Raw genomic sequence first — 22,708 nt, 5'->3', positions numbered from 1 at the left:
CACACGCACCTCTTCCCATTTTCACCAGGTCGACGCCAGTTCACCTCTTCACACGCACACTTCACTTCGCACGGGCCGTATTCATTCCTCCTCCCTCCTGCCTTCCTCCCCCGGCCCTCACCGTCACCTCACCCTCCCCTGCTCTCGTCGTTGCATCGCCGCGTCTCCCCAAGACTACACCTTGTCCTTGGTCTCGCCATTCCATTCCCTCCGGCCCATGGGCACGGGCACGGGCGCGGGCGCGGCGCCGGACCGGGCCAAGCAGCGGCGGGCTAGCGCCGGCGGCCACCTGTGGAAGAAGGCGCTGCTCCACTTCTCCCTCTGTTTCGTCATGGGATTCTTCACGGGCTTCGCGCCCTCCTCGCCCTCCTCCTCCTGGAAGGCCGCCACCACCCACCCGCCGCACCGCCTCGCAGCGTCCCGCGTCGCCGTCGACGTCGACGTCGACGCGCGCACCAGCCTGGTACCACCCGCCGACGCGCTCTCCTCCTCCTCCTCCGTCGCCACGGTGGACGCGGGCGACGACGCCGCCGAGGGCGGCCAGCGCCGCCTCCTCATCGTGGTCACCACCACGCGGTCGGCGCCCGGGGCCCGGGGCCCGGCGCCGGCGCCGGGGCGAGCTGCTGCGCCTGGCCCACACGCTGCGCCTCGTGCGCCCGCCCGTCGTCTGGGTCGTCGTCGAGCCCGCCGCCGACGCGCCCGCCACCGCCGAGGTGCTCCGCGGCACCGGCGTCATGTACAGGCACCTCGCCTTCAGGCCCGAGGGCAACCTCACCGCCGCCGGCGAGGCGCACGCGCAGCGGAACGCCGCGCTCGCGCACGTCGAGAGGCACCGGCTCGCCGGCGTCCTGCACTTCGCCGACGCCGCCGCCGTCTACGACGTCGGCTTCTTCGACCAGATCCGCCAGATCGAGTCAGTACCCCCTCCTCCTCCCACGCCTTCTGCTCCCTTCCTTCGATTTTACGTAGTTTTTGCTTTTAGTTGTTAATTACAATGTGCCAATTCGCAAGCAAGCTTTGCTGATCGCTTCCCGATTGTTGATTTCCGAGCTCGAAGGTTGGACCTTTGCATGTTCCCCTAGTCTTTCAATTTGACATCTGACGGGTCCCCTATTAGTCATTACCAGCATAACATAATGTACGTTGCTTGAGTCTGAATCACGATGTCTAACTCTGCAATCCCAGCTCATAAATTTCGGATCTTTTTTATGTCCACCGACTATGACCACGACGACTACGACACGACTAGGGTTCCTCGTAACTAATCACCCCTTCTTATTTTGGTACCACTAGTCTTTTTTACTCGTCTAAATAAATGCTCTAGTAGCCGTATACTAGTTTAGTTTGGTACTTCAATAAATAATTGAAAGCATAAACTGTCGTCCTAACAGTGTCGGCATGGTTTTAAATAGCGGGTTAAGGAGTTTAGCGGCGTGTTTCTCAAAAGCGTAAATAACAGCGGAACATAGCGGGCTAAATGAGACTATAGCGCATAACTTTTCCCTGCTGAAACAGCTATAGCAGACTACTAAAAAGTAAGCAAGGAGATGACATCCTTGAATTGACTCCCGAGATGCTGTTACTATTAAAACGAGGAAGCAAATATGCTGGGGGGGGGGGGGGGGGGGGGGGATTGCTACAATAGATAGCAGGTAGGGAAAACATAGTAGTGACCGTTATGCCATGGCCACTGAAACTGACTGAACTGAAACGGAGAAGGTCCTAATCCTCCTATCCCCCATTAACTGCTTCCTCCAACCCATGAGGGTTATTTTGGGAGCCACAAACCGGAGGGTTGTGAGGGAATTTAAATAAAAAGAGGATTTTAGTCCCTCCAACTCCTCCGATATTTTAGCTCCAAAAATAGTCCTTCGGCGTAGTTTTCCTATACTCGTGTACACAGCACACCTGTGATTTAGATCAGCTGAACCCATAGAGCTTGTTGTTTATCTCTCTCTATATATGATATATGAAAATTTTGCTATTTTATATATTCTGCACTCGGTCCTAATACGTGACCTTCCCTTATCCACCCGAAACACTGTTAGCAGATGCGATGCTATTAGAAGATTAATTAGATGCTTATGGATACAAAGCGATCTACATTTTTGAAAGATACACACTTAAAACAATCTTACTCAGCGTCAATTCCGAAACTTTTTTGTGGCCAACTAGAAAACACGTAGCCCTGAAACATCTGGCTTACATTTTGCGTTCACTTTTCCGATGGTGGTACCTCTTCTAATTAACATCGACGAGTACCTGCGTTCATAAGAGAGAGAGAGGGAATCACACCTTGGTTCAGTACAGCGGTACTGCTAAACCACTAGTAACTGGCAGGGGTTTCTGACCAGGGCTTCTTCAGTTGCACCAATCCAGAGGGGGATTGGAGGGGTTTAAATCTCGTTTGGATTGATGTAACCGAACATACCTTTAAGATGAGATAAATACCCGAGATCATCACAGGCAGGCATAGCTACACCACACCGCACATGTTTCATTGCACGCTGCATAGCTCCTGTCGAATTCAATTCGTTCCATCTCCGACGTGGAGGTTTCTGTCTAACGTTCCAGAGGCGCAGGGCGTTCGGCGCATGGCCCGTGGCGACGGTGTCGGCGGGCGAGAAGAAGGTGACAGTGGAAGGTCCGCTGTGCAGCGCCTCGGAGGTCGTCGGCTGGTTCTCGAGGGACTTGGACGACGACGGCACCACCCGTTCGGTGGCATACGACAGGCGGGAAGCCGACCTGGATCCTGCCGCTGCCGGTACGCGAGCCCGCACGACGACGATCGGCGTCTCGGGCTTCGCGTTCAACAGCTCCATTCTATGGGATCCCGAGCGGTGGGGGCGGCCGGCGTCGTTGCCGGACACTTCACAGGTCAGTCGTACCCCCTGCCTTCTGAGAATGTTAGTTAGTTGATTGATGGAGACTTGTGCTCCCGGCTAACTATGGTAGGCTGTAACTGATGTGTGGTCGCAGGACTCCATCAAGTTCGTGCAGGAAGTGGTGCTGGAAGACCGAGCTAAGCTAAGCTGAGGGGAATCCCCTCCGGCTGCTCCCAGGTCATGGTGTGGCAGTACAGCGACATGCCCAGCTCGTAACAGTAGATGGCAGCCGGATGTGAGGCGTCGCAGCCTCCTGGCCGGACGGGGAAGGGGAGGACTGGACCGGTGGAGTCGATGTAAATGCGGTGGGCGATAGCAAAAGGAAAGGGAAGAAGGTTGATTCATCAGTAGGCCGTGTATGCAAGATTGCGTTTCATTCTTCTTCCTTTGGGTCCCATTTTTCTTTCTCTCAGTTTTTTGGTCATCAAGTTTTGGGGCGCCATGAATGGTGATGAGCTGCCTGTGCTGTGATAGTGTTTTATTCAGATTCATTTTGTGATTCTTTAGCCTGGTCCTGTTGTGTTTGTGTGAGGCGGTGGCGGCCCATTGTTATTGTCGTTACAAACTTACAATAGATGGCCTGCCTTTGAGAGTCTTTTTGGGGGCCTGTTAGCGTCCTCCCCCAAAAGGTCCCAACCCGATCCAGTCCAGGCTGGACCGAGAAGCCCAGCACTCCCGGCCTGCCCTCTTCTCCCTCGTCTTGTTTCCAGAACCAAAGAAAATATAAACACGTCTCTCTTAAAATATCTTTTTTACACTGTATATTTCTGTCTCTACTCTATTAAAGCACTAATTTCAACGATCGTTCTGCATTAATATTTTTCAAACAAAAAATCTACACTTTTTTAATCAACCCGCACTCCTATAATCTCTTTTCTACTACTATAATAGGAGAGTTTCGTGCGCCCTGGTTTTCGCGTGTTGTCCCCCTCCAGTTATCGTCGTACGTTGTCGTGCTTCCCTGCATCTCTAAAACGAACTCCCGCACGCCACACGCCACACGCAGAAACCGCCTCCGCACGCCACACGCCTTCCTCCGCCCGCTGTCGCAACCTCGGAGCATGTCGTGAGGATAAGTCCCCACAAACTCTATGGCGAGCGATGCGAGGATAGGTCCCGTGAACTCCGCGTCAAGTGACCCGCCACGCCGCAACCTCCGATAGCGTGCCTGCCACGACTATCGTCGCTATAAATTTCTAGCCTTTTGCTCTCCGCGTCAGCGCAGCAAAAATGGTTACCAGCAGCAGCAGGGCTTGGATCTCCCGAGGTGGCGGGCTCTTCAGAGACCCGTGTCGTCAGTCTAGTGCTGGCGTCCGACTGCTTGCCATGACACGTCAAGGTCGGACAAGGATGCGGAGACATGGTGGTCGGTGGCTGCGACCATGGGCCCCCTCGTTGTGGCACCGGCGATGAGGAGGTTGTAGTCGAACGGCTAAGCACGGGTGCCGTTCTGTGTAGGGAGGCGTTATCCGTTCTACATCGCGCCCCATCGTTCTATGGTAGCTAAGGTACATGTACCACCAACTCTCTTACTCTGAAAATCAATCGATCTACTTAGGTCGGGGAGGTCTCGATTGATAGCTATAGATGGAGTGCTGGCGGTACTAACACTACAAAATGACCCCCCCCCCCTTTAGCAATGCATATATGTGTTGGTACAAGCCTATATAAGCGTTGATAGGGTCTATACCAACACATAATTATGTGTTGCCTATACTGCCGTTGCTAGGGGCTACTGCAACGCTTATACATACGTTGGTAAGTCATATAAATAAGTGTTGGTAAACTGCAACAGATTTTTATAAGATACAGCAACGCTTACATGTGTTGGTGCCGCCCATGACTATCTCGTCATCATAGGATGCTACAACGTTTAGATTTGTACAATGGGATACATGTATAGCCTAGACTGATCTAATCATTATTTTGTCAACATTAAAACTGAACCATCCTAATCCCAGAAAAACACACCATACCACAAGATGCAGAGTTTCACTAATAAGAATTCAGGCAAGAATATTTTGTCAGTTTTGTTGCATCATACACGACCAGCTAATAAAACTCAATAAAACCAGCTTAGGTTGATGTCGACTAGCAGTTTTAACATTCCGGTAGCTAGGCCAGCAAGGTCAGTGGTCAACTTGTCTACATCAAGTGCTAATCTTTGGTCTACATTAATACTTTTACCTGACATCTTGAGTACCTGAAATCATACACCATTATAACTTATTACCTTCAATCACCCATAGTATTACCATAATGAGATGTTCAATCTTATTCGCCCAGCCAGAATCATAGCATAACAAGATAATACAGGGCATGGACATACTTAGGAAAACACCAAAATGTCATTTGACCATAATTCTGACCGGACTACAATAAAGCATGCAATTTAACAGAATAAGTTCTATGTACTCAAACACTGAAATGTTATGTTCTTTCCTTTCAGAGATCATAGAATACTACAATTAATCTTGGACTTCCTTTCAGCATAAATTTAACTGAACTTGCTCATAGATCACTACAAGGGTCAAGTTCTCTGTACTCAAACACTGAAACATAGATAATTAAACATTGAAAGATAGGGACACTGGAAACCTTCCCCTGGTATTGGATGACTTTTACATATAAGTGATGGTGTGTTCAAGAGCTAAAGGACATGCTGTAAGATGAAATTGTGGAAATATAGAACACTTCTAGAAAGTTGATCTGCCTGTGTGAACTTCAGCATGTGCTTATGAAAATGTGTTTGTGGTTGTCCATAACTGAAAGTGTATGTGTGTTGCTGGTTTCAGTCTGTTTCATTCAGTCTGAACTAAAATTGGGTTGTTGTGCTCTCGCAGTTTCTGTCTTCGGTTTTAACTTCAGTTTGTTTGTGCACTGAAACTGAATTTTCAGTTCGACACCACATAAACTGAATCCAGAACAGAAGACAGTCTGTTTGTGCACTCGAATAAGAACAAATTCAGTTGTTCTTTTAGCTCGAATGAAGCAATAAGTCGTGGTCCACTGGAGCGAAGCCCATGATTTCAGACATTTTTTTTCTACATTATGACTGCTCATGATGAATCAGGTCAAATGACAGAGAAAAGAAAAGAAGCAATGACCTACAATGATATCATGGAGCTCTCCACCCATCACAAAATCCAGCACCATGTAAATCCTTGTTTTACTTCCCATCACCTATTATAAGGGGAAAACAATCCAAATAAAACGGTTGACATGGAGGACATGCATTTCGATACAGCAAACTGAATTCTGAAAAAAGAATATATGTGTTTTTTACATTGAAAGTTAAAGCTTTATTTACCTCGTGCAGGCAAACAACATTGTGATGTTGTATTAGCTTCATCATACAGAGATCTCCCTCCTAATTTGCTATGCAGTTTAGATATATGGAAAACAGTGAAATCTAAGGAAGTACTAGTGCAAATAGTTAAAGTCTTGACACTCTACCTGACCAGCTAGTTTTTTCTTGTGAACCTTTGCCTTGTCGAAGATCTTGACAGCCACATGATCCCCGGTGTCCATGTTATGAACATTTAAGTAGTCTGAACATTTTGAACAGATTCAGGTTAGTTGGACAGGTTCAGCCTAGGACAAGATTGCCTTTCAATAGATCTGAATTGAACCCATCATGTACTTCTGTAGATGGAGGAGCCTATTTCACAATGGTTGGCATCGAAATAAATGTTCAGTTAATTGTATCTATTGCATGGCGAAAAGAAACAACATTAGAATGAACAATACAGACATGTCAAATAAGAGAACAAAATTTGAAGGCTTTTATTTCACTAGAATAGTAGGCGCCCTCTGGGTGCCCTGCAGTTTTGGTTGGAAGACAACACTTTCCACTGACAAGAAATGTTAGTACACACTTTGTAATACCTTCTTATAGAGCTAGCTAACTCCTACTGCTAGTATAGAATGAACACAACACCTAACTGTTAGTCATTTGATGTGTACTGTTCTTCATTGCCATTCTGAACCATATCAGTAATGCATGCGACAAACAGAAGTGACAATAACATCAGCTTGTAGTAAACAAAACGATAGCAAGTAAGATACATGTATTGTTCCATTTGATATGTTTTTGTTTTTCAGTTTATAAGGAAATAAATAGACAAATATGACATATGAATCTACAAAAACAAGATAACAGTTAGAGCAAGTAATACTTTTGTATGACATATGCTGCATTTGAAAGGAAGTAAAGAACATAATAAAAAGCATGTGTCCGAGTAGGATCAACATGTCAGGAGAGTGTCTTTTCTTGTGCTAAATTTCGTGGGAGCATGAGCAAAGAGCTATGAATGTAACAGGAAAGGATACACTTGCATGCAGTTTAGGATTTAGAGGCCTAACAGGCTAGTTGCCACAGTAATCAACGACAAAATAGAAGACACTAAACCTGAGAAAACAGGTCCTGCACATATGCAGTCTTCATACACCTACTAGCTATTATTTCTGAAATTGTGTGAAACAAATGGAGGAAACATGTACCTGTAAACAAGCTCTGGTGGAGAGTCTCATGCCAGGTTCTCTGGACGATGAAGGGGCCGGCGGAGTATCCTAGGACGAGGAAGCAAGCACGGGCAGGGGAAGGATCCGAAAGGGGGAGACTTCGGACGGGAGCTTTGTCGATGTAGGCAACGAGCATTGGCGGCGGAGGATCCGGAGGGGGAGGACCGACCGCACTTTGCCCCTGTGTGAAATGGTGACAATCGCCTCCACAGGGCCCCAGCACATCAAGGATCCGACCACTGAGGCTCTCCTCAGAACGGTGACAGCAGAGGCATCGATAGGACCGTCGATGGAGGATCTGACAGGACCGCCAAAACAGAGAGGTCGAGAGCAAGGCCTTATGAACTTAGACAGAGATTGGGAGCAAGATAAGGCAAAGTCTGGAAGGAACCTTCCTGCCAAGGCCGGAGCGACGAAGGGGGCAGGGGTTGGAGCAGGGGCGTGGACTAGAGGCGAAGGCGACGTCGCGTCGGCCATCGAGGGCTGGCGGCTAGGTTAAGTGCGAGTGCGCGAGCAGGCGGCGATGATGTTTTAATAAGTGCAACACAACAAGATAAAACAAATATTTTAATAAATAAAATGATACGACATGGACAAAAAGACTTTGTATTTTTGTTCAATTCCACACTTAACGCATTTTTGCACAATTTATCATCCCCAACTACTATGCTTTAGTTTAAATTAAAAAAGCATAGTTGCAAAATTGCCTAAGTACCAAAATTAATCTACAAATACGGTTTGCAACGCATGTAACATATTGTAGTTACTCTACGCATATGGTTGCAACACATGGTAAATGTTGCTATGATCATACTTACTCTAGCATATGGTTTGCAACACATGTTAAATGTTGCCAGTATCACTGTAATTCAACGGATATAGGTTGCAATGCATAACAAGCGTTGAAATCTAATCACTTCCAATGCATATAACTATACGTTGCTAGGTATGTGTTGCTATAGGGGGTTTGTTTTGTAGTGTGATGCGAACGAAACTTGGGAGTCAGATTGGTGCGTATGGGGGTGAGCGATCGGTTGCTTGCTTGCTCATTTATAAATTGATAGAGCGGGAATTGAGTTGTCCATGTTTATGGATGACGGTTAGGGCTGGGCAAAAAACCCGTAACCCAAAACCCGAACTCCGGAATACCCGAACCTGAAATACCCGAAACCCGAATTTTGTTCGGGAATTTCGGGTAGCACCTTATAAAATCCGAATTTATTTCGGGTATCACAATCGAGTACCCGAAATACCCGAACTTTCATGTGTCATGTACTCATATCATGCTTAATTATTAATTTGTACATCTATAATTATGTGTAAGTGTGCATAACTTATGATTGTAGATTACTTGTGTTTTATATGTCCATGTATATCATCATTCAAACTATATTTTTATGTTAATTTAGTAGGGTGTATGTGTTTTTATGAAGCCAACACAACAGTTCGGGTAGTTCGGAAATACCGGAACCCGAACCCGAAATTCCGGGTACCCGAATTTTTGGGTATTGTAAAACCCGTTGTAATTTCGGGTATCGATTCTCAAAACCCGAAATTTTAAATACCCGAATTACCCGACTCAAAATTTTCGGGTAACCCGAACGCCCACCTCTAATGATGGTCATAAGGATGCATGCCATGCATTTGTGTAATTGCGACAACCTTCGCTGAGTCTTGAAGAGCTACTTTTGCGATCGTGATATGAAGAAGGTTCTCAAAGCATGGACATCTCTTAGCTTTGTCGGATGATTCTAATTTGCATATGTTTCCATTTCAATATTATTCTTATCCTATTAACAACATATTTTCTTAAGTAACATCATGTTTAGCTTCACAAATATGCTTAGTATTTTTTACATACATATATTTTTTCAATCAGTAGTTATACCAAATTTATAAATTAAGGCATGTTAGAGGAAGATACATCATGAAAAATAGAATAACTAAAAATTTCAAACATCATGGATTTTGGGCGTTTAACTTCTCTATACTTCACAACCCATCGCAGAAGTCTTGCTAGATCGTTGTGGTCTCCATCCTCTTACAGTTGTTGTCATGGGTAAGCTCTGACGAAGGAAATCAGAGTGGAAAATGGGAGAAAACCATATCCAACCTCCCAACCTATGCAACTTGTGCACCTGGTCCAGTTTTATACGTCAATGAGAAAGATGTAGATGTACCATGAGAACAAAACAAATGATGTTACTCGTGCTGTTTTATCTAATTCGATTTCATATTATATGGCATTTGTAGCTAATTGGCCTTTTTTGGCAAAGAGTGTATGAAAAGACCAGCTAAACGAAAAATGGGATCATTCTTTTCTCTGTTAGAATTCATGGACATTGACATTTAATTGGCAAACACAACTCAAGCTCTCATGTCATGCCTACCCCTATCTAAATTTGAGGCAAGCAGAATTAGGTTCAGTAAAATACTTGTCCCTCAAATAGCAGAGACAATTGACATAGGATCAACGGATCTTATTTTTACATTTACTATCGCAATTACAATTATATTTGTTGTAACAGACTATATAAATCTTACTTACTCTCTTGAAATAGTAGGTTTCATAGATAGATTAATTAATCTTTTTGGTGCCTATGAAGATACTTCAACTCTAGCCAACTTCCCTTATGTTCTGGCCAAGATATCTAAGCGTGTTGATGGCGCAATTGCTGATGAAATTTTGTAAGAATTTTCATGGATCAAATTGCAGATCTCTTGTTTGCAGAAAATGAACAATGTATGAAAATGTGTTTGAAAGACTTGTATCTTTGATAAAGGTTGGAAAGTTGAAAACTGTTGAGACTATGATTGAATCAGGAATTGACTAGAAACTTTTTATGCTTCTAGGTAATGGTTCTGAGATTTCATAGCACCACGCGATTGCCACGCTAAAAACATTTGGTGAACTTGGTGCTCCACTTCAAGGGTGCATGGGGACTGCAGTGTTGATTCATTTGCCTTGGCATACTCGGATTAGTTTGGAAAGATTTGTTTTATTTGACAGAAATATATTGCAACCACCAAAGCCCCAACAATTATTTGAGGTGATTCTTCGTAATATCCTTCAGAGAGACAACAAAAATATAATTAAAACAATCCAATATTTATTATCTCTGCTGAAAGGCAAATGATATAAGGGTGCAAGACCTCCTCTTGGGAAGCCTTATATTTACGTTTTATATGTAAAAATAATGTGAAATTATATATAAGTGAGAGTTTGAATCTTGCTTGTTGGCTCTATATTCACACCAACCTAATCAATAGAAAACATATATTTTGTGCTTTATTAAAACAAAATTTATCTTATGTCATATATAAAAACCGTAGCAATGTACGGACATATAAGTAGTAAGAAATGTATGGTCGAGTACTCCTTAAGATGTATTTTACGCTGTATAATAAATTTAGGTGTTGTTTGGTTCACATATCATGATTACCAAATGGTTATCTGTTGCGTGCGGCGGACTTCTGGGACGAGGAGTTAACGCCACCTTGCCACCGCTTGTGCCCGCCTCGTGATCGACATTCACCGGATACATATGACATGATGCATCCATGTCGTCGGCGGCGTAGATATTCAATTCTAGAGACGAGATCCAGAGCACGAGCCACAGCGCCAAGCAAACGCCTGCAAGTAGTTAATGTTATAGATTTTGAATTTTATTTTAGAATGGCTATCATTCTCAGTTTTGTACACATTTTCTTCTACTTCGTTCCCTGGTATGTTTTTTTCCCTTTCTTTTTATAATACATCTCTATCTTTACCATAAATCGTTTTGGTTTTTTTCTAAATACATTGCCCGATATACACTATGTCTAAACACGTAATGAAATTTATAAATTTAGAAAAACACTAGATCGACGTACTATTTGGAACGGGGAGAGTAATTAGTAATATATCTTCGTTCTGGAAGTAAAATCTAGTTAAAACTAGAGAGTTTTTTTTTACTTTATAATAATGGAGAAAGAAGCCGATACATGAGAGGCGGACCCAAATAGGACCGAGTGAGGGCACGTGTCCCCACTCATTTCTTTGTTCTAAGTACTAAAGTTTATTTTAATCATAAGAGTGTTTGCTCAGTCCAATTTAGATGTCATCGTTATGATATTTTGATGCTCGTTCTCGTAAGTATGCCCTCATTCATATTTTTTTCTTGGATCTGGCCCTGGATACATGGTGTTGTGCCTTACGTTTGCAGGGCAAAAGCAGAGAAAAGTGAGGAAAGAGGGACAGATAACTAAAAGGGTGCAACTATAGCCTGCTTTAAGCAAAGGTGAAAACAGCATCCTACCTTCACGTACGTACACCTTCTCAAGAGTCAAGACAAGCAGTTCAATGTTGTCGTTACACCGCCTGCTAATCTTGTTGTAGCGAAAGCTACAACAATCTTGGCTCAGCGACTTTGGCAACAGCTCCTACGTAATTTTGTTGCTGTTTTCTTTCGTAAGAAAAAAAACACAGTCGTTGGTGTTTTCACACAACGCCGACTAATAAAATGTGCATGGCATGCATGGTCTAGTAAAGCAGCAACCTATAAAACTTTGTTTGCATACTCTAGTATTTACAGGTGAACTGAGTATGAGTTAAACTAATTTACATTCAAATCTACCTCAACTCATGTGTATTAGGGAAAACTAAAGTATCCAAACAAAGCCTAAGTACTAGTTTGGGAACCACAAAACCTGAGGAGATTGAATGAGCTATAATCTATTTCTTATTCAATATAGAAGGGGATTCTAGCCCCTCCAACTCCCTTCTATTTTGTAGCTCACAATCTAGCTCTAAATATATATGCTTTGAAGACCGAGGTAGCAAAACCACGAAGTCGATAAATTTCACCGTAGACATCTCGTTGTTGAGAAAAATATCGTCTTGCTACATTAAAACGACTCACATGATTCACATTCGACGACCACTTAATCTCCGACGGCTTCCTACACCATTGTCGGACGTAAGCTTATGTCTGACGGCCTCTGCTGGCCGTCGGATATAATAGCCTATGTCCGACGACTTATCTGACAGCCGTCAGACATAAGCAATTTTAACACGCGTGGTCAGGCATCACCGTTTTATTTCCATCCACGTGCTGCCCACCGCTCGCCGCCACCGCGCTGCCCTCTCGCTGCCGTCAACAGCCACCGCCCTAGCCCCTGGCCAGGCCGCCCTGCCCGTGCCCGCCACTCCGGCACCCACCATCGCTGCCGCCCTGGCACTTGCCCGACGCCAGTGGCCCTGACTCGTCCCCCGCCCACGCCGACAGCTTCCCCTAGGCCGTTGGACATAAGCGACGTGAGCCCCCCGACGACCGTTAAGACCGTTAACGCGTATAATCGCCGACGGCCGCCGTCGAAAATAAGATTATTTTCGACCCTTTACGGTTGAGAGACGGGTACCGTCGGACATAAGCCTTCGGCCGTCGGAAATAACATGTCATGTTTTACTGTAGTGCCTACCACCACCACTAAAAGCAAACTTAAAAATTGGCACCCACACACGCCCCAAATAAAGTAAAAAAACCTCTCTAGTTTTAACTAGATCTTATTTTCAGAAGATATATTACCAAGTACTCCGATCTAAATAGTACGTCGTTCTAGCGTTTCTAGTTTAATGCCCAGTGAAGCCTAAGTAGCTAGGATGGATGTGCACCTAGACTTTATGATATCGCGTGCAGAATACTTGTTGATGAGCATCGTGAACAGATTAAAGAAGAACTCTCGCGTGTTAGGCTGTCGCTTTTGCCGCCCCGTGACATATCCATTGTTTAAACAGCTGATGGGGAACACTATGATGAGTGAGACACTCCATTATTCCTGTGCATTATCGTCTGGTAGTACTGATATATATATAACTGATAATACACATTGATTTAGACAAAGGGCATATCATAGGTAGAGCGAAGGCTACATGCTGCGAGGATAAGGTTGCAAGTTCAAATCACACCCTAGCACACAAATCTATTTTACTTAATCAAAATAATCTTTTTGCTATTTTAAACCTATTTTTACGTTTACTTAAAAAGATTTTCACTGTTAGTTTTTTTTATATCGATCGCCATTAAAAATCAATTTTCACTTACGATTTTCAGTTACACGTATGTAAAACAGATTGTTTCTAGTGGCCATTAGCATTAATGGTTCTAAAAAAACTACAGTACAAATAGATTTACAACCACCATGGATCATTAGTGTTCGTTTGACCATGTTTGCTACTATATATATATATATATATATATATATATATATATATATATATATATATATATATATATATATATATATATATATATATATATATATATATATAGGGCAGGTATAACGGGAGTCCTGGACTTCCAATAGTTAAAGGAAGCCCAGACCGATCACCCCTGCAAACTGGTTCAACCACCTGTCACACCCGTTTCCAAGGGGCAAAGCCGGGTGCATAGCATATGTGTGCCAGGATCTATTTCCACACATATGTTGACGTCACAAGTGTAATATATCAAAAGAACAATGCATAAGAGCGTAAATAACGATTATATTAACATATTACACTTCGAACAGACATAATGTCTTAACCTTTATTCATCAAAGTACAGCGAACATGGACATCCATCCACAGGAAGATGACCGGGGGTATCACTAGACTAGTATCCATGGAGTTCAGCATCATATCTTCATCTGCAACTTCTGATCAAAATTAAGCAAGGGTGAGCTCACTTATGGTCGGGGCTCAGCAAGTGGGGGAAAAACTAATGCAGGTTTAACAAGGTGAGGCTAAGGTTGAGCAGTAAGCATTTTAGTTGGTCAACATTTTATTAACAACACCTGTCTTACTAATAAGTGTGAATCCCAAGTATTCCCATTAAACAAAAGTATGAGAGTATGTCAAAAACACTTAAGTGAAACCACTTAAGCAAACCATTGGCAGATCATCGGATCTCGATTTATTTTCATCTTCAAGTTCAATTATCATGTGAGGAGTCCAGGCTGCTCATAACCGTGAGCACGGCTAATATATCAGTTTTACACTCTGCAGAGGTGGCGCATCTTTACCCATGAGTCGCGATTCCCTTCTAGCCCGAGTTAGCTAGACCCGTATTCACTTCCGAGGTGAATGGCCAGGGTTTCACTACGAGGCTTCTCCCTAGAGTCCTCATTACGCAAATGCTGGAAATGGTCAAACTGCATAAGGCACACCTACCGTAACCAACTTATAGTCCAGACTACAGGGTAAAGCTTTGGGAACTATGCCCGTATCCAATCTGCCTGAGCCGGAACTATAAGAGCTTGCCAGATGCCCCCGTTCCTGTCGACCACGACCAACACCCAACATAAGACTTCCCTAGTTATTTAGCCAAGACCAGAGCCATGATAGTTCTCATGGTAGCACTGTTTTCCCGGGTGGTCACTCCATGTTCCAATTAATATGCAATAATCTTGTTTAACCATCGGGTTAACAACAATAAGGTAAACTTACCATTTTGGAACATTAATATCATAAGCGGGAGTGACTGCATAAAGTTAAGTTGTAGCAATAGCATAGCTACTTGATTATATCATAATCCCAGGTTAAACAAGGAGTAAGGTTGGAAAGGTTATCTAAATAGGTAACCCGTCAAGTTATGCATATATATATCCAAAAGAGTAAACTTTATTAAATGTATTGTTTGGGATCAAACAGAGTATGCAGAGGGAGAAGTCCACTTGCCTTGCTTATTGAAAACTTGAGGTTCTTCCACGGATCGGAATAGATCTTGATTCTTAACTACTAGATCAACCACTGAATATCACATAAACAAACAAGAAGAACAAACACCACTCAATAACATACAACATTCACCATACGTAAAGCTAAAAGAAAGCCTAACGAAAAGAGCGTTCGCTTATCAAAAACGTCGCAAGTAATGATTATATTAAGAGGGTATTCTTTTCAAAAATGTGTGATCTATACTTTATAAAACAAGACATGAGCTTAAATATATCTTAATTAAAATATACAAATATTAGGTTCACTAATTTAATCTTTTATAAAACATCATACTCGATACGTCTAGATTAAGGGATTATAACACGATAAACACGTTATAACGATATTAAACATTTTTAACCTTTTTAGAAAAGATATAAGTTATATATCTAGGATTAATGAGTTATGAAACAAATTATTAACATTAATTGAGGAGAAGCTAATATATATAAGCCTAAACATGTTTTAGTTATAACGAAGTGAGCACTTAATAAATCCATTATATCATTATTAGACATATTACTATTTAGTACGGCTACACTTAAACATCTATAACAAATCCTATTAAATCAAAATCATGATGTCTATTAAAAAGGTCATTTTATAGTTAGAAACAAATTCTCTAATTCTTTAGTAAGAAACCTATACTTACCAATATAACTATCAATTTCTTTAGTAATAAAATTCTATTCTTTCGTTTTTCTCCTTAAATAGAATTTATACGTATACTAAAAATTGTTTATTTAATTCCTTTAACATTAATATACTAAGAATTAATTGTAAACTACTAAATGGGACTTTTAATAACCTATTCATTGTTATTATGACATAAATAAGCATTTTACTATTCTAAGTAATTAAGTGCTATACTTATGAACACTTTTATTATGAATAGTAAAATCTACATATTTTCATTCGCCTAGAAAATACATGACTTAGTGCCTATTCCAATTTCTTCATCACTAAAATTATACTTATAACAATACTAACCAATTATCGCTCCACACTCTAAAGTGAAAACAAATCCGTAAACATTTCTAGTATGAAAATCATGAGTTAAAGAATAGTGACCGTGTTCATTTTTTTAGAATTATACAATCATACGCATGTTTAAAATATTATCGCGGGGTTCGATTTCGACTACACGTATAAAACGAAATCTCTAAAATCATATACGTGAATCGCATCGTCTCAATATTACAACAATAAATCGCAACATTCAAAATATGATTTAGAAAATAAATACTTCGGGGTTGGGGTTGTCTTCAACCTTGAGTTCTCGTTCTTGCGCAGGGAGTGATGAAAGTCGACGAAGCGAACTCCGATGAGGCGTGTCAGCGAGCCGATGTGTGGACAACAGGGGCTCGACGTGTTGTTTCAGTCGAGGTGGCGAACGGCGTGCGGATGCGGACGGTCCGGCGAGTTCCACGGGCGGTCCGAGCACGGCGAGGCGATGTATGGTCCAGCCGGGGTGCTGCGCGGTTGCGTCGACGGTGGTCGGTGAGCGCCATATTTACAAAAGTTAGGGACCAAAACTGAAATCGATCATCTTCTACCTCTGGTTCTGGGCTTCCACGGTAAAGGAGACAACGGACTAGAACTGGGCCGGTTTCACGACTGCGGACATCGTTTTGGGCAGGGATCCGTCAAAGGGGACGCCAGTGAGTCGTCTTCGCCGGCGATGGGGAAGGAGCAGGGACCTCCAGTCTCGGCGCGATGGCACAAACACACACGCAAACAAGCGAGCAGTGAAGAGGAGCGTGTGAGAGCGACGCAGGGAGGCGGGATGGAATCGAGAGACAGGTCCGACGTTTTTATAGAGCGAGAGGAAGAGAAACGGCGGCCGGTGTCTTCAATCGACCATCAATGGCGTCGGCATTAATGGAGGGGGGTAATGGGGAAGGGAAACGGTCGTCTTGAAGCTCCATTAACGAAGAAACGGCAGTCGGCGCGGGGTGGCTCTGCGCGGGGCCGTTCGGCTGCTCGGTCGGTCGGTTTGGGGGTCGGGCCAGGCACGGTCGCGCGGGTTTCCTCGGCGCGCGTGCGATCGGCGTGCAGGGGCGGAACACGTCGACCTGGGCTCGGCGCTGGCTCGGGCGTCGCGGTCGGGCGCTGCGCAGTCGGGTCGGTGGCGCGGACGTCGCGGAGCGCTCGGCTAGCTGCAGGCGCGGGGCAGAGGCGGCTCCAGGCACCGGGCTGCGCAGGGTTGGGCGCGGCGTGGCCAGGGTGAGGCGTCGCGCGACTTCGGCGCTGGGCACGGTCCTCGCGCGTCGGGCGGCTGGGCGCCTGGGAGAGAAAGCAAGGGGAGGAGAGAGAAGAGGAGGGGGAGGGAGTCTCTGGCGGCGGCCGGGTGGGAGCAGGGGAGGCAAGGGGCAGCGGCGGCTAGGTCAAGGAAGGGCAGGGGACGACGCGCTCTTAGCTGGGCCTAATGGGCCTTAGGTTAGGGTTTGGTTTTTTTGTCTTTTTCTTTTTTTTCGAATTTCTAATTTAAAATACACTTTTAAATAACTCTAAAATTTATAGTAATTAAACCAAAAGTATTTATAAATAATATAGTTATCTTTGGACTGATTATATTATTTATTTACTAGGATTTTTATTTAATAAGAAATGTTATTCAATAACGAAAAATCAATCATGCGCGAAAAAAATTACTCCAAATGAAATAAATAATAAACACTTCAATGAAAAATTTATTACCATAAATACCATTATTAACTAAATGTATTATTTTTATTTAATTATTTTTATAGTGTCACAAATCTACCCCTCTTAAAAAGAATCTCGTCCTCGAGATTAAGGAAGGCTAGCACGAAAGCAAAGGAGATATATGGTTCTTTGTAGGTTCTTAGTTCACATTGAACTCCTCTAAACTTAAGGAACTTCCTTACTTCTTTGCTCCGCAATGTATACTAATCAAGCGACCTTCATCATCATACTTATAAAATGGTGGGTCTTCTGAATTATTGCTTAGGTCATGCTTGGCAGCTATCTTCTTTATTCGGTCCAGACGCTTCTTGGGGCACTCGCGAATAAGATGTCCTTCATTTTTGCAGTAATAGCAAGCACCTCTTGCTTTGAGTTCTTTGCGAGTCAACTTTGCTTGACCAACAGGGGCTGAGGGTTGATTGGGTGTCTGTATCTCATATAGCTGAGCCTGACTTGATTCTTCTGTTTGGGTATCCATGTGTTTCGTGGCTTTTGCTTGTGGTTGAGGTGAACTAATCATGTATCCAAACATTTTTCTATTCCTTTTGTTGTTCTTCATTCCATTCATCGAATATCTCTGTGACTCATTTTTCTCGTTCAAAGTTGTTAAGGTAGGAATATTGTCGTTGGCATCATTTACTTCATTTCCATTGGGGTTCATCATCTGGTTAGAGAGTAAAAGAGATAGTGAGACAAGATTACATAAGAGGCTTGTACGATATGAAGATAAAGGGCGAACACAAATTTTTGATTTCCAAGATTGGTCAAGGAACAAGGGTGGTTTCATATCTCTACTAGCTTCATCATACTTTGAGAGTTTACAGGTGTTATAATCCTTATCATAGATCCTTTTGAACCTTATAAATTACAGAGCATGATATCCAAATCATCTTTCTGATCCAAGAGTATTTCTTTGAGCACAATTTGAGAGAAAAACTTGAGCGGGACTTTAGGGCAACTAGAGTAGAGCATCACATTGTTTGCATATAGTAGATGACACCATACTTTATTTTCTTTATAAAGAGGCCAAAACACAATAGGTGTGAAAGATTCTCCAAATTTATTCATATATCACTTAACACAATTGCAAATCTTGAAAGGGGTAACACTTTGACGTTTTTTTTCTTTGTGGGACATACTCCTTCTTCTAGCTAAACGATATATTATTCTTCCTTGTCAGATGTACCAATCTTCAGGGCTGGAGATCGGTCGTCTTCAACTACTATTCTTTCTCCAGATGGAGTTTCCAAACACATGATTCTCTCAGTATGTTGGATTACTGCCTTTGTTCTTTCTAACCAATTCCTTCCAAGAATCACATCCTTTCCCATTGATTCTATCACTATAAGATCAGCTGGAAAATCTATCCCATTGATTTTAACGCTTACATTTGGACATATGTAGTTTACTAACATTTTTCCTTCGGGTGCACTGATGATCTTCCTTGATCTCAAGGGACACTTAAAGATACCATACTTTGTTGCAAACTGGGCACTGATAAAAGAATGTGTTGTACGAGGATCATACAAGACGGTGGCAATGGTTGTGTGAATGACTAGTGTTCCAAAAATTACTGCATTATCACTTTGAATGGTTCCTGTCACTGCATAACTTATCTTTCCATTGGTCTCTTTCCTTTGTTTATTCTTTGTTGATGCATGGGTTTGAGGGTGTTGTCTTTTTGTTTGGACCTTATTGATCTCCACATCCTTTTTAGGACAACCATTAACAAGATGGCCGGTATCACCACAGCCAAAGCAAGCACGACTTGATAAGTTACATGGTGGAGTTGTCTTTATGGTGTTGGTAGAAATTTCTGTGCATTTTTGCTCACATTCCATGCCTGAAGACTGAGATAGCTTCATCTCGGAGGTAATCTGAAGTGAACTCTTCTCAGGACAGTTACGGAAGTAATGACCTTCACGTCCACATTGATAGCAAGCTTTTCTTGAAGTTATTTCTTGACTTTTTCCATGTTTTCCTTTTAGTTTCTTGGACCTGATGCGACGACGAGGCTGAAACTGTGTGCAAGTTATAGTCCATCCATCAATGTAACACTCCTGTGTTTCTTCTTGGGGCTGGGCATCCTTGTGATGTTTCCTTTTTGGAATACCTGACAATTCATCGTCTGACAGTGCATCTGCTATTAGTTGTTCTTGGGGAGACCATTGTCTTTTTATACCAGAAAACAAAATCCGGTTCTTCTGTTTTGTAGTTTCACTTTCGTTTGTACTGATCTGGCGGCAAGGAATTCCATAGTACTCACAACAACAACATGTTCCAAGGTCACTTGTTTGTTGGTTTGGTTGTTCATCCTTTTGTGTCTTGAAGGTTTGTTCATCAGCTGTTTCATTTATAGTGTTGTTTTGACTTGTCAGCACACCGCATTCTTTGCATTTAGTGACATCACTTGTCGTTGACATTCCAAGGTCTGACATCTGTATGGGTATGGAAGAATGGAAGGGACGAAAGGGTTGAGTAAAGACAGATTGTAGAGAGCAGATAAAACCCATCTATCTAAGGTTTTACCTAGCTAACTGATGTCATTGTGGACAAAAGTCACACAATACACCAACAATCATTTCAAAGAAGCAAATCAATCATGAACACAAAGGACAACGAATTCAAGCATACCAGCACAACGCAATCTAATTCTACTCATTCAACAAAAGGTGAGACAAGGTTTGAAATAAGAAAGATTTTATAATATCAATGAGTTGGGTAAGAATTATCAAGGAGTTAGACAAGACATATTTATCGGTGGCCAATAGTGAAATAAGATAACCATGAACTATTAAAGTGAGGATAAATGATACAACCAAGGATATAAAGTGAGTAGGGAGAAAGCATTATCAAGGAGTAGAGAGCCAAAGGTTTCATACATCAAGGTAGATATTGCGCAAGGGTGGCAATACAATGGCAAGAAAACAAAAGTATAAGAAGTCAAGTGTTATATAGCAATATTAGGGATTAGAAAACCACTTATAATATAATATCGCCATTACCGATCTAGTCGAAAATCTTAATACTAAAGAACTATCCTATCAACCTAGCAAAGAAGTCAAACAATAGATCCAGGGGATCCATAGCAAAACTTCTTGCAGAGTGGGGGTAAGACAGAGAATAGGGTATCATCGATAGCTTCGAAAGGGTTTCTTCTAGCAAACTTCGCTTCAAGTTCCGAAATCCTAGCTTGATCATCTTGCAATGCTTCTCATTAGAATCTTCTGATAGACGAAGAATCAGATAAGTAGAGTTGAAAATAAAAGAGACGAGACATGATATAAAGTAAGTTTTTATGGAGGAAAATATATCAGGCTTTGAAAGACTGACTGGGCTTTCCATTTCTAACTAATCTAGCGACCTACGGTCACATTGCTTTGATACCACTTCTGTCACACCCGTTTCCAAGGGGCAAAGCCGGGTGCATAGCATATGTGTGCCAGGATCTATTTCCACACATATGTTGACGTCACAAGTGTAATATATCAAAAGAACAATGCATAAGAGCGTAAATAACGATTATATTAACATATTACACTTCGAACAGACATAATGTCTTAACCTTTATTCATCAAAGTACAGCGAACATGGACATCCATCCACAGGAAGATGACCGGGGGTATCACTAGACTAGTATCCATGGAGTTCAGCATCATATCTTCATCTGCAACTTCTGATCAAAATTAAGCAAGGGTGAGCTCACTTATGGTCGGGGCTCAGCAAGTGGGGGAAAAACTAATGCAGGTTTAACAAGGTGAGGCTAAGGTTGAGCAGTAAGCATTTTAGTTGGTCAACATTTTATTAACAACACCTGTCTTACTAATAAGTGTGAATCCCAAGTATTCCCATTAAACAAAAGTATGAGAGTATGTCAAAAACACTTAAGTGAAACCACTTAAGCAAACCATTGGCAGATCATCGGATCTCGATTTATTTTCATCTTCAAGTTCAATTATCATGTGAGGAGTCCAGGCTGCTCATAACCGTGAGCACGGCTAATATATCAGTTTTACACTCTGCAGAGGTGGCGCATCTTTACCCATGAGTCGCGATTCCCTTCTAGCCCGAGTTAGCTAGACCCGTATTCACTTCCGAGGTGAATGGCCAGGGTTTCACTACGAGGCTTCTCCCTAGAGTCCTCATTACGCAAATGCTGGAAATGGTCAAACTGCATAAGGCACACCTACCGTAACCAACTTATAGTCCAGACTACAGGGTAAAGCTTTGGGAACTATGCCCGTATCCAATCTGCCTGAGCCGGAACTATAAGAGCTTGCCAGATGCCCCCGTTCCTGTCGACCACGACCAACACCCAACATAAGACTTCCCTAGTTATTTAGCCAAGACCAGAGCCATGATAGTTCTCATGGTAGCACTGTTTTCCCGGGTGGTCACTCCATGTTCCAATTAATATGCAATAATCTTGTTTAACCATCGGGTTAACAACAATAAGGTAAACTTACCATTTTGGAACATTAATATCATAAGCGGGAGTGACTGCATAAAGTTAAGTTGTAGCAATAGCATAGCTACTTGATTATATCATAATCCCAGGTTAAACAAGGAGTAAGGTTGGAAAGGTTATCTAAATAGGTAACCCGTCAAGTTATGCATATATATATCCAAAAGAGTAAACTTTATTAAATGTATTGTTTGGGATCAAACAGAGTATGCAGAGGGAGAAGTCCACTTGCCTTGCTTATTGAAAACTTGAGGTTCTTCCACGGATCGGAATAGATCTTGATTCTTAACTACTAGATCAACCACTGAATATCACATAAACAAACAAGAAGAACAAACACCACTCAATAACATACAACATTCACCATACGTAAAGCTAAAAGAAAGCCTA

At 42.6% G+C, this 22,708-nt stretch overlaps 2 pseudogenes across 1 annotated transcript; both read left to right on the top strand.

Moving 5' to 3' along the window:
• Positions 1-217: 217 nt before the first annotated feature.
• LOC109940340 (probable beta-1,4-xylosyltransferase GT43A) lies at positions 218-3,480 on the top strand (annotated as a pseudogene). Its single transcript, XR_002263140.2, has 3 exons — positions 218-913; positions 2,583-2,877; positions 2,980-3,480. The product of XR_002263140.2 is annotated as a probable beta-1,4-xylosyltransferase GT43A (transcript).
• A 6,103-nt stretch (positions 3,481-9,583) lies between these two features.
• On the top strand, positions 9,584-10,601 carry LOC103630953 (uncharacterized; annotated as a pseudogene).
• The last annotated feature ends 12,107 nt before the right edge of the window (positions 10,602-22,708 follow it).

This window comes from Zea mays, chromosome 6, assembly GCF_902167145.1.
Source record: "Zea mays cultivar B73 chromosome 6, Zm-B73-REFERENCE-NAM-5.0, whole genome shotgun sequence".
NCBI lineage: Eukaryota > Viridiplantae > Streptophyta > Magnoliopsida > Poales > Poaceae > Zea > Zea mays.
This window is presented reverse-complemented; position numbering and strand designations above follow the sequence as displayed.